The following is a 12,540-nucleotide window of genomic DNA, read 5'->3' as shown; positions in this document are numbered from 1 at the left end:
GCTCTCACCATCTACCTGCAAAAGCCATGTAAATCAGAAAATTGCAAATTTATCTCAGAGAAAACAAAAGAGCATCATTGTCCAACAGACTACCAGCTAATGAGGTTCCTTTAAGAAAGAAAGAAATGCTGTAGGGCTTCACTAGAATAAATGGGAATAAATTGGATTTTGCATAACCTGCACAGACTCGCTGCCTATGTCTTCTCTTGTATGCCTCCGTTGGATCTCTGCAGCGGCAGCTGCAAAAATGAGTCAATTCATTTCGTGTGGGTCAATATCGAGACAATTTTAGCTAGTGATGTATTCTCGCTGGTGTTACCGAGCATTCCTCAATTGTCATTGCCCTCCCAGCTCAATAACTTTGAACGATTGTCCTGGACAAGGTCAGTCCTAAGTCACTGCGTCCCAGTAGTTTCCGGATGATCATAGGAAAGCCACAGGCAGCTAAAAAACACTAAGAAATATATGTTTGGGGTGTCATGTAACTTGATTTGAACAAACTGAAAGATATGTGGACAAAAACAAGTTTTTAACACTATTTGTGAGGTATTCAGATGTAAAAATGATACTAGTATGAAACTCTAATAATAATGTTCAGATACAGTTCCTTTCACATCTCCCTACAAACACAAGCTCTGTTTGTTTGACCTTACAGGAAATTGTTTGCAGAGCTCCTAAAATGGTATGAGATCCTGCTCAGACAAACAGTGGGCTCAGTTATTTATTTGCTGTTCATAGTGCAGCCTGCTCTTATAAACATACAGCTCTGGAAATGAAAAAGAGGATACTGTCAAATTTCGAGGTAACTCAAAACCAGGACAAATTTTAAATGACTCATTAGCAAACACAAACTAACTTAAGCATGTCTAGTTACCGGAACTGCTGCTAGTAAGTATAGGTTAAAGTGTGTCAAGTGTAACGAGGCTAAAGAATAATTAAAGGAAACCATGCAGATCACGGCCTGGGCCACTTTCCGCAGCATCTGTGCATGTACTCTGCCATGTCAAGGTAATGTTTTCTGACAGAAAACATAGGTTGAGGATGCAAGAATGTATTCCTCAATGTGATTAAAATATATATTGAAACTAAATTAATTGCATCGAGTCATCAGCTCCCCATCAAAACTGACAATTTTAATCATTTTCTACAAAACATCACTTTCAATGTGATCATTCACTCCATCCGACCATTCAGTCATCTATTATGGATCCAGTTGTTTCTACAGAGGGGACTGTACACTCATTGATTTATTGTGTAACAATATAGAAATGTGAGCAATAGACTCAACTTTGCAAAGCATGTAACAGGAAAAAAAGAGGATCGGTTCAGCTGAAACCGCATGTTTTGCAGTAATGTGAAAATTAAAGCAGCTGTAACTCGAAAATATCAATCATAAAAAAATAAAAACAAAATGAATGAAAAAATGTTAATTAAGCCCTCCTTAACTATTAACATAGGCGTCATTAGACCTTAAGCCTTATGTTGAAGCCTTGGACATTTTTTGAATAGCCCTAGATCTCATGAAGAGACACATTTAACTCAATGACAAAATAATTTGAAAATTAGGGTATTTCACCACCACCTAAGAAGATCAACTTTGATTCATTTCTATGAATTTATTTTTATTAACTGTTCTTATAAACAAAGAAAAGAAGAACATTGAAGCTGAGGAGAATCACACCTTTTTGAGACCATAACATCTAAGACGCAGCCAAGGGCCAGAGGGGTTCTGGTTTGGGGACCAGTGGATTTAATCTCTTCTTTTTGCAGATGACGTGGTCCTGCTGGCCCCCTCTAGCCAAGACCTACAGCATGCGCTGTGGCGGTTCGCAGCCGAGTGTGAAGCGGCTGGGATGAAGATCAGCTCCTCCAAGTCCGAGGCCATGGTACTCGACCGGAAAAGGGTGGCCTGTCCTCTTCAGGTTGGAGGGGAGTTCCTGCCTCAAGTGGAGGAGTTTAAGTATCTCGGGGTCTTGTTCATGAGTGGGGGGAAAATGGAGCGGGAGATCGACAGACGGATCGGTGCGGCTGCCGCCGTAATGGGACTGTGCCGGTCCGTTGTGGTGAAGAGAGAGCTGAGCCGAAGCTTTTCGGCTCAGCTCTCTCTTCCGTTACCTGGAATATTTCTCTCTAACGTGCGCTCACTTCCCAACAAAATGGAGGAACTACAACTGTTATTGGGGAAAAACAGGGACTTTTATTCATTGGCAGTTTTGTGCTTCACGGAGACGTGGCTGTGTGGATTAATACCGGACTCTGCGCTGCAGCTGGCAGGATTCCAGCTCTACAGAGCGGACAGAGACACGGAACTCTCCGGCAAAGCGAAAGGTGGAGGAATCTGTTTTTACCTCAACAGTGGTTGGTGCAACGACGTGACAGTGATTTAGCAGCACTGTTCTCCAGACCTGGAATCCTTCATCATAAACTGTAAGCCTTTCTATTTCCCCCGTGAGTTCGCTTCGTTCATCCTGGTCGGTGTTTACATCCCGCCGCAAGCTAACGTGCAGGTCGCACAGCGCATGCTCGCCGACCAGATACTGAGTGTGGAGCGGACCAACCCGGACTCCTTAGTAATCGTCGTTGGCGACTTTAACAAAGGTAATCTCACCCACGAACTCCCCAAATATAGACAGTTTATAAAATGTCCGACCAGAGAGGACAACATTCTGGATCACTGTTACACCACCATCAGAGACGCTTATCACGCCGTCCCACGTGCTGCACTGGGCCAATCCGATCACATCATGGTCCACCTGATTCCTGCATACAGGCAGAAACTAAAGCTCTGCAAACCTGTTGTGAGGACGACAAGGAAGTGGAGCAGTGAGGCTGTGGAGAATCTCCAGGCGTGTTTAGGCTGTACAGACTGGGATGTGTTCAGGACTACTACCAACAGTCTGGACGAGTACACAGAGGCTGTGACTTCCTACATCAGCTTCTGTGAGGACAGCTGTGTACCATCATGCACCAGGGTGAGTTACAACAACGACAAACCCTGGTTCACAGCTAAACTCAGAAGGTTAAGACTGGATAAGGAAGAGGCCTTCAGGAGTGGGGACAAAGACATATACAGAGAGGCAAAGTACAAGTTTGGCAAGGCAGTGAAAGAGGCCAAACGACTGTACTCTGAGAAGCTCCAAAACCAGTTCTCAGCCAACGACTCTGCGTCTGTCTGGAAAGGGCTCAAGCAAATCACCAACTACAAGCCGAAAGCCCCCCACTCCATCAACGACCGACGCCTCGCCAATGACCTGAACGAGTTCTACTGCCGCTTTGAAAGACAAAGGGACAGTCCTGCAACCATCTCCCACGACGCCCCCCAACAGCTGCAGCCACAATCCACCACCCCCACCTCCCCAACCTCAAGAGGGGCCTTGGCACCTCCAACCCCCACCCTGAAGTTCCCCCCCACCAGCCCCCTACCCACGCCGAGGACGGCTCTTTCCATCCAGGAGAGGGACGTCAACAAACTCTTCAGGAGACAGAACCCCCGGAAAGCTGCTGGTCCGGATTCTGTCTCACCAGCCAGCCTGAAGCACTGCGCTGATCAGCTGTCTCCAGTCTTCACAGACATTTTTAACACCTCACTGGAGACATGTCATGTGCCAGCCTGCTTCAAGTCCTCCACCATCGTCCCTGTTCCCAAGAAGCCAAGGACCACAGGGCTTAATGACTTCAGACCCGTCGCCCTGACCTCTGTGGTGATGAAGTCCTTTGAGCGCCTTGTGCTCTCACACCTAAAAGACATCACCGACCCCCTCCTTGACCCCCTGCAGTTTGCCTACAGAGCCAACAGGTCTGTAGATGATGCAGTCAACCTAGCCCTTCACTTCATCCTCCGGCACCTGGACTCCACAGGAACCTACGCCAGGATCCTGTTTGTGGATTTCAGCTCTGCCTTCAACACCATCGTCCCAGTTCTGCTACAGGAGAAGCTCTCCCAGCTGAGTGTGCCCGACTCCACCTGCAGGTGGATCACTGACTTCCTGTCTGACAGGAAGCAGCGCGTGAGGCTGGGGAAGCACGTCTCTGACTCCCTGACCATCAGCACCGGTTCCCCCCAAGGCTGTGTTCTCTCTCCTCTGCTCTTCTCCCTGTACACCAACAGCTGCACCTCCAGTAACCAGTCTGTCAAGCTTCTGAAGTTTGCGGACGACACCACCCTGATCGGACTCATTTCTGATGGTGACGAGTCTGCGTACAGATGGGAGGTGGACCATCTGTTGGACTGGTGCAGCCAGAACAACCTTGAGCTCAACGCTCTAAAGACAGTAGAGGTGGTTGTGGACTTCAGGCAGAACCCAGCCCCACCTGCCCCCATCACCCTCTGTGACTCCACAATTGACACTGTGGAATCTTTCTGCTTCCTGGGAACCATCATCTCCCAGGATCTCAAGTGGGAGCCAAACATCAGCTCCCTCATCAAGAAAGCCCAGCAGAGGATGTTCTTCCTGCGGCAGCTGAAGAAATTCAACCTGCCAAAGACTATGATGGTACACTTCTACACAGCCATCATTGAGTCCATCCTCACCTCCTCCATCACCATCTGGTACGCCACTGCTACAGCCAAGGATAAGGGCAGGCTGCAGCGTGTCATTCGGTCTGCTGAGAAGTTGATTGGCTGCAGTCTACTGTCGCTCCAGGAACTGTACACCTCCAGGACCCTGAAGCGGGCCGGGAAGATTCTGGCTGATCCCTCCCACCCCGGTCACAGACTCTTTGAGACTCTCCCCTCTGGCAGGAGGCTGCGGTCCATCCGGACCAAAACCTCACGCCACAAGAACAGTTTTTTCCCATCTGCCACCAGCCTGGTTAACAAAGCCCGGAAACCACCTTGACACTCTCCCTTTCCCCCATACCCCCCCTTTTTTTGCTGACAGGACACTTGTAACTTGTAACTCTATGCGTTACATTAACGCTCAGCATGGACTCCTGCTTTACTTGCACTGCCATACTTGCACAATGATCACCTGCACTGTTGTATTGCTCTTGCATCTTATACTGCTCTATATTTACTCTCACTCACTTAAAACTGTGCACATATATTTATATTATATTGTAGATATGTTTATACTGTTTAATTTGTACTGTATTGCACCGACTACGCCAAAACAAATTCCTTGTATGTCCAAAAACGTACTTGGCAATAAAGCTTTTCTGATTCTGATTCTGATTCTGATTCTGATTTACCGGTCGGTCTACGTTCATACCCTCACCTATGGCCATGAACTTTGGGTCATGACTGAAAGAACGAGATCCTGGATACAAGCGGCTGAAATGAGCTTCCTCCGTAGGGTGGCCGGGCACTCCCTTAGAGATAGGGTGAGGAGCTCGGCCATCCGGGAGGGGCTCGGAGTAGAGCCGCTGCTCCTCCACATCGAGAGGAGCCAGTTGAGGTGGCTCGGGCATCTATACTGAATGTCCCCTGGACGCCTTCCTCAGGAGGTGTTCCAGGCACGTCCCACCGGGAGAAGGCCCAGGGGATGGCCCAGGACACGCTGGAGGGACTATGTCTCTTGGCTGGCCTGGGAACGCCTTGGGCTCCACCCGGAGGAGCTGGAGGAGGTGTCTGGGGAGAGGGACGTCTGGGCGTCTCTGCTGAGTCTGCTGCCCCCCGACCCGGTCCCGGATAAGCGGAAGACGACGACGACGACATCTAAGCAGGGACCCGAGTGAGTTGATAGGTAGATCAGATTTATTAGGGCCTCAGAAGGGTTAGTTTCTTTAAGTTAGGGTTAGATCAACCTTGGAGAGATGGAATTTAGCAGAGTTTTGCAAAATTATGTCATTGTGTAATTTCACAAATTATTTTTTTGTCAGTCATATACTGAGTGTTTTTTTTTCTTTTTCTTTTTCTCCGGCCACTGAAAGGAGAAAGCTTACAACCAAGTGAGTTTTCTTCTGGTCTTGGTCTTGAAAGTTGAGGGTAACCTAAGGAGACAAAGCAGAAGCTAACATAGGCATCTTTTTCTAAGATTATTGTAACAGTCTGCTGATGCTGAGAGGGTCTTCATCCTACCTGCAGGGATGTTCCTGCTTCAGCTTCACTGATCTAGAGTCAAGACCTCCACCCATCACAAAAGCAGAGTCTTGACTGTGATTAAAAGCAATAAAATCAGACCAATCCAACATTATTCTTGGACTATTTCATGGTGGTTATACTTTATAAGCAAAGTGCTGTCACTTAACTTTGAAGAAATGTGTTACTAGAATGGATTTTTAATGAACTGCAGTGATCCTGACTCCTGAGTGTAAGTGTGGGACAGAGGCATTTGCTGAAATTTAAGCCGATGAATCCGTCACTTCAATCACATTTTATAACTTATATAGATTAACTTTAAACCTTATGAAACACTGCATCAAACTTTAAATGAATTTTCCCCAAGCAGATTTCCGTGTTTATTTGCTTTTGGATTGAGAGGAGAAACAGGACATAAAAGACAGGAGAGGTCCGGTAAGGATTTCAGCGTGTGATCTAAGGCATAACTTTTCATTATTTCATAGCATTTACACTCTAAATTAAAAGTATTCCCTAACTCAGAGGACATTTATGGTCATCCAATAAACCAACATGCCTCAAAGCAAAGCCTCAGAGTTACTAACATATGCAGCTGCAGTATGTCTGCTTTATTCAGACTTTGATCAATAACACACAATCCTCTAGGTTCTGATTGTTTTAATATGTGTTTTGGAACATAAACACTGCGACATTTAAATACCTAAGAACTGGTTTTGACAATATTGTTTACTTTCTCTCAGTTCACAGAAGACTAAAAGTGAAAGTACAGACTTTATTTATATAACTTAATCCTAATTTCCCCTGATGCAAATGAAATCAGTTAGATTTCATTCTTTATTGTGACAATGTAAATCAATGTACTTATAAAGATGAGTGACTGGTTTTGAATGTTGTGTATTTAAATTAACATGCCAATTACTCCTGTTGTAAAATTTATTCAAGAATATGACTGAAACAAATGACTGAAAACAAAATACTCAAACTAACCAGTGAGAAGCTTTAAGGACCCTCCCACCACAATACTATAGATCAAGGTCCACCCCAAAGCTTATGCCCAGTGTGTCCGGAGTTCTACCCTAAAAAATGTGATCCAGCACTGCTACTGTAGAGGGTAGAAAACAGAAGTAAAAGAATGGCCCAAGAAAACTAACTTTAGTGGGTGAATGGAAAGGTTACTGCAGTGAAAAGAGACGTTAAGATTGACTACTAACACAATATACAATGATATGGTGGCATGTGCAGACTTAGAACACATATTTTACAGAAGAGGTAGATGATTGTATGCATTTGACAACAGGACCTCAAACACCAGCAGCTGCTTTCATAATTAAGAAATAAGGCAAAGGGCAGAGAGAGGCAGACCCTCAGCTCATGACTTGATTTCATATTTAAAGGTTTGGGAAAACACCACATTCTGTGTTCCACTGACCATCTTCACCAACTGTTTGAAGCCACATCTCTCCTTCTGCAGCGGGACTCTTTTTTCCTTGGCTACCAAAAGATCCCAGAATGGTTTATGATTTCTACAAGGTGAAATGTCAGCATGCTAGAAATATTCCATAAAGCTTTGTGTTCTATTATGACAAGTTACTCTTTACAGTTTATATGATGAACAACTCTTTTTTATTTAACCATACTTATGGGAGCTACTTATTTTCTACAAGCTTTAGCGATAAAGCTCAAATTGGCATTTTGTGGCAGAGTTGCAAACTGCAACCAGCTAACAACTAACAACCATATTTTCAACTTCCATGCACATGGAGTAACATACTGTAGCCATACCACAAACATTTATTCTAAAGCTTGATAACACATATTTGGCTCTGTTTAGTTGTTTTTTTCTCTTTTTTCCCCAACATTGATTTATAAAATGTGCATGTTAAAAGATCCTTGAAGCAAAGTAGAACAGACACGCAAGGGTGCAGCATGAAAGAATAGCAAGAATGTAAGCAATTATGGATCCATTATCGTGCAATTTTCTGAGAACTCCGACAGCGAAACGCAAAACAGTCCTGTGAATCTGCTCTGATATGAACAAACATCAATTACCTTCAGTATTTTGGGGAGTAAGTAAATGCAAACCTTGAAGTGCTCTGACTGGAAAGACATTTTTTCATTGACAGGAATTAAATCAATGCGAGTTTCAAACATGAATAGCACACTACGCCTCCAGTTCAAAGCAAAACACTCAAGTTCTCAGCAGTGGCTTTATGCGGCTGGTCTGCAGCAGTAACTGTACTCTTGGGTAATGATGGTGCCTATACTGTATTAGACAAATCCATGAGGCATTGGTTGCATGCAGTGATGTTGTTCCTCAAGATCTATAAGTTCTCTCCAAATTATACCGCCAAATATGCTCAGCTGGATTCAAAATGTCCATATTACCCCATCACATAGCAGCTGCATGCCCTGCTTTGAAAAATACATAGATAGATATGAGGAATGTCTGAAGCTTATATGGTAATGGTTGAATCTCAGACAGTCTTCACATTAAGGGTCATTGGGTCATATGTCATTGGGTACAAGATAGGATACAACCTGGACAGGTCACCAGTCCATCAGAGGGAAGCAGAGAGAATCATTGAATAAACAACCATGAACATAAAAAACTCATACCTAAGAGCAATTTAGAGTAACCAATATTTTTGGACTGTGGGAGGACCTATAGAGAACAATGACAGAAAAATGCAATATATGCTTTCAGAATTCACTAGTTTACATACATTTTCTTAGTATTTGCTACAACTGCCTTTTAAACTATATTACATGGGTCAAATGCTTTTGGGTATTCTTAGACAAGATTCTCAGGTATAACTGAGTCAGATTTGTTCTTGCCTTGCTGGCAGCAACTTTTCAGCTCTGCTCACAAATTTTCTATAGGACTAAGATTTACACTTTGTGATGGGCACTCTAAAATGTAGACATTGTTTCCTTAAGCCACTTTATAAGTGCCTTCATTGACTGCACAAGCAATATTAGCCCAAATCCAAGTTACATATTTACATTTTTATGTGACATCAAACATTTTGTTTCTTCAACATATTTAACTGATAAATGCTAAAATACACGGTGTTTTGTTTCAGCTGAAATGTTCACCAAAATACCACTGCAAATAAAAGTTGAATGGTAAACAACTAAAAATACTGTCTTCATAGATAGCTGCCCAGATGTGGTTTTTAAGAAGCAAACCTGTGAAGAGTTTAGTAAGGAAGACTTCCTGTAGGTGTTTCTTATGGTGTAAATTAGTTTATTTGGCTGATAGGCAGCAATTTCAAGCACCCTGCAAGTTTTTGTTTCTCTCCCAACATTGACAGTGAAATGCAGGTGAATTCATTATTCTGTAATTACCCTGCTGTTTATCTTCTGCTGTGTTATTCATTACATGTCTTCTCCACAAAATGTTGTGACAGGAAAGGTAAATGAACAAGCACCATAGATAGGATCAACTACCTAAACTCTGTGCTCTCATCCTTAGCACTGTGCTATAGCCAGAGTATAACCTTCTCACAAGGCCATTGCTCAGTGACCACTCCTACAAGTCCACGGTACACCTTGGCAGTTTAATGATAAAAGCAGACAAAGGCTTGTCCAATGTAAAAACTTATTTCTAAAATCTATTATTCACAATATGCTGAAATGATTAGATTCCAGTCCATCAGCATGGGCACAGGTGGCACTTCAATCTGGGAAGTTTTTCATTTTGGTAGAGTAAAGCGGCAACAGCTGGAGCATGTTACGTTTCCGTTAATGGCGCTTTGTGGCTTGATGGTGAACAAGATGCTTGCTGACTGATAATGTTTCAGGGGCTTGAAAGAGGGCCAAGTCAGAGGGATTTGGTTGGATGTAGGCAAGTGATAGCACAGTGAATCACTCTGTAGGGATCAGTGCACAAGAGGGGCAGCTCACTTGAAGGCAAGCCAAGCCGGGACTTCAACACCAGTTTATTCATGGGTGATTCCTGTAGTGAACAAAAGATGCTGCGACAGCAACATTATGTCTCAACATGAAGGCTGGAAAATGCAAGGGATGACTGACATATGCTCCAGGCAAGTGTAACAGTTGATGAGCTACATTAAACTACGGCATAATGAACAAAATAAAATATTGCTGAGAAGTTAATTTATTTCAGTAACTCAATTCAGAGTGAAGCACATTATACAGATTAATTAAACACAGACAAGCCTTTATTTGTGTTCATCATGATGTTTTCAGGCCAATAAAAAGCTATTTTAAATGGTAAATGGCCTGCACTTGTATAGCGCATTATCAAGTCTGAGGACTCCAAAGCGTTTTATACTACAATCAGTTATCCACCCATTCAAACACTGAGAGTGGTAGGATACATCGGAGCCACAGCTGCCCTGGGGCAGACTGACAGAAGTGGGGCTGGCATACAATCTGTGCCACTGGGCCCTCTGACCACCATCAGCATGCAAGGTGGGTGACACGTCTTGCCCAAGGACACAACGACTTAGACAGATGGAGCGAGTGTTCGAACTGGCAACCCACCAGTTACAGGAGGAACCCCTAGCACCTGAGACACCGTTGCCCTAAATTTTAATACACGAATATGGGCTTAATGAAAAGTATGTTTAATACCTGCTTAAATGTTATTTTCAAAAGATACTTTTAATCTGTTAAATGAGCCTCATTAGAATGCATATTCTAATTTATTAGACTAAATTTATCATAATCAATCTTTTGGCACAATGACAGTGGTTAGCACTGTTGCCTAGCTGTAGGCTGAAGACCTTGGGTTCGACTACCAGCCAGGGATATTTCTGCACAAGTTTGTATGTTTTCTCCCTGCATGCGTGAGATTTCTCTGGCTTCTCCAGTTCTGTCTCACAGTCTAAAAACATGACTTTTAGGTTAATTGGTTTCCTTTAATTTTCCTAAACTGTAAACTGCACCAGAACTGCAGTGATTAAACAGGACAAGAGTGCATATTTTGTGGGTCCAAAATCAGGCCACTTAATCGTGCAAGGGTTTGGTTCCGAGTCAGGTGGCCAGCTTCTTGCTAGTTCAGGCGTATTGCTTTTTAGTGTATCATAGGTCAGCTGACAGGTAAAGTCCTCGTGATAAAACAATTATGAGGACTCCCACAAGTGTCTGATTAACCAATCAGAAGTGTGTGGCCATGTCCCGCTAAGCAGCCAAAAAGCAAATCTATTATTTTTCCTAGTGAACAAGTTTTCACTGTAGACAAAATACTATCTCATGTCTGGAGCTGTTTCACCTTTAATTTTTCCAACATGTAATTATTCTACTGAATGAAAAGTCATGCCCACCTTTAGAGTTTGATGCATACATCTGTATTTAAAGTTTTGACATATAATGAATTTTAAATAAAGCTTTGAAAAAATCTCGTACTCGTCATCTTCCGATTATCCGGGACCGGGTCGCGGGGGCAGCAGACTCAGCAGAGACACCCAGACGTCCCTCTCCGCAGACTCCTCCAGCTCCTCCGGGGGGAGCCCAAGGCATTCCCAGGCCAGCCGAGAGACATAGTCCCTCCAGCGTGTCCTGGGCCGTCCCTGGGCCTCCTCCCAGTGGGATGTGCCTGGAACACCTCCCGAGGAAGGCGTCCAGGAGGCATCCGGTATAGATGCCCGAGCCACCTCAACTGGCTCCTCTCGATGTGGAGGAGCAGCAGCTCTACTCCGAGCCCCTCCCGGATGGCCGAGCTCCTCACCCTATCTCTAAGGGAGTGCCCGTCCACCCTACGGAGGAAGCTCATTTCAGCCGCTTGTATCCAGGATCTCGTTCTTTCAGTCATGACCCAAAGTTCATGGCCATAGGTGAAGGTAGGAACTTAGACCGACCAGTAAATCGAAAGCTTCGCTTTTCGGCTCAGCTCTCTCTTCACCACAAAGGACCAGCACAGCGCCCCCATTACTACGGCAGCTGCACCGATCCGTCTGTCGATCTCCGGCTCCATTCTTCACTCACTCGTGTTAGGATTATTAATCTGAGAATATGAATTAATATTTAATATTAATATTTTTATATTTTATCAAATAATATTTCGGTATGTTAAGGGTTGTCCTGTGAATACCAGCCCAGTAAGGCGATGGTATTAGGACAGAATAGAAAGGTGTGAGACGAGCTCTGGCATTATTGAACAGCATAAACTCTGCACATGTATGAAATGAATTCACACAATTTCTTAAAATACAAGAATTTATTAACAAAACGAAGTCAACTAAAAAGTCAAACATATTTCAATCAACAAACTCTTTACTATGCTAAAACAATCCGACTAACTACCAAGCAGAATGAAAGAATAACGAAGACTCATGAGTTATGTACAATATAAACAAGTTGATTAAAGATGATTGAAAACCATGACCGAAGGAGTGATGCAACATTACCATTCAATGTTATTTATGTTTGAGAACCAAGGATTATCTTGAAGAACCTAGAAGTGAAGTTAAGTTAGTCTTGGAACTAACTTAGGCAATAATCAGCGAACCTTTAGACAACCCTCCACAATGCAAGATCATAAAATATTATTTTAA

This window comes from Girardinichthys multiradiatus, chromosome X, assembly GCF_021462225.1.
Source record: "Girardinichthys multiradiatus isolate DD_20200921_A chromosome X, DD_fGirMul_XY1, whole genome shotgun sequence".
In the NCBI taxonomy this organism is placed as follows: domain Eukaryota; kingdom Metazoa; phylum Chordata; class Actinopteri; order Cyprinodontiformes; family Goodeidae; genus Girardinichthys; species Girardinichthys multiradiatus.
Note: the sequence above shows the minus strand (reverse complement) of the source record.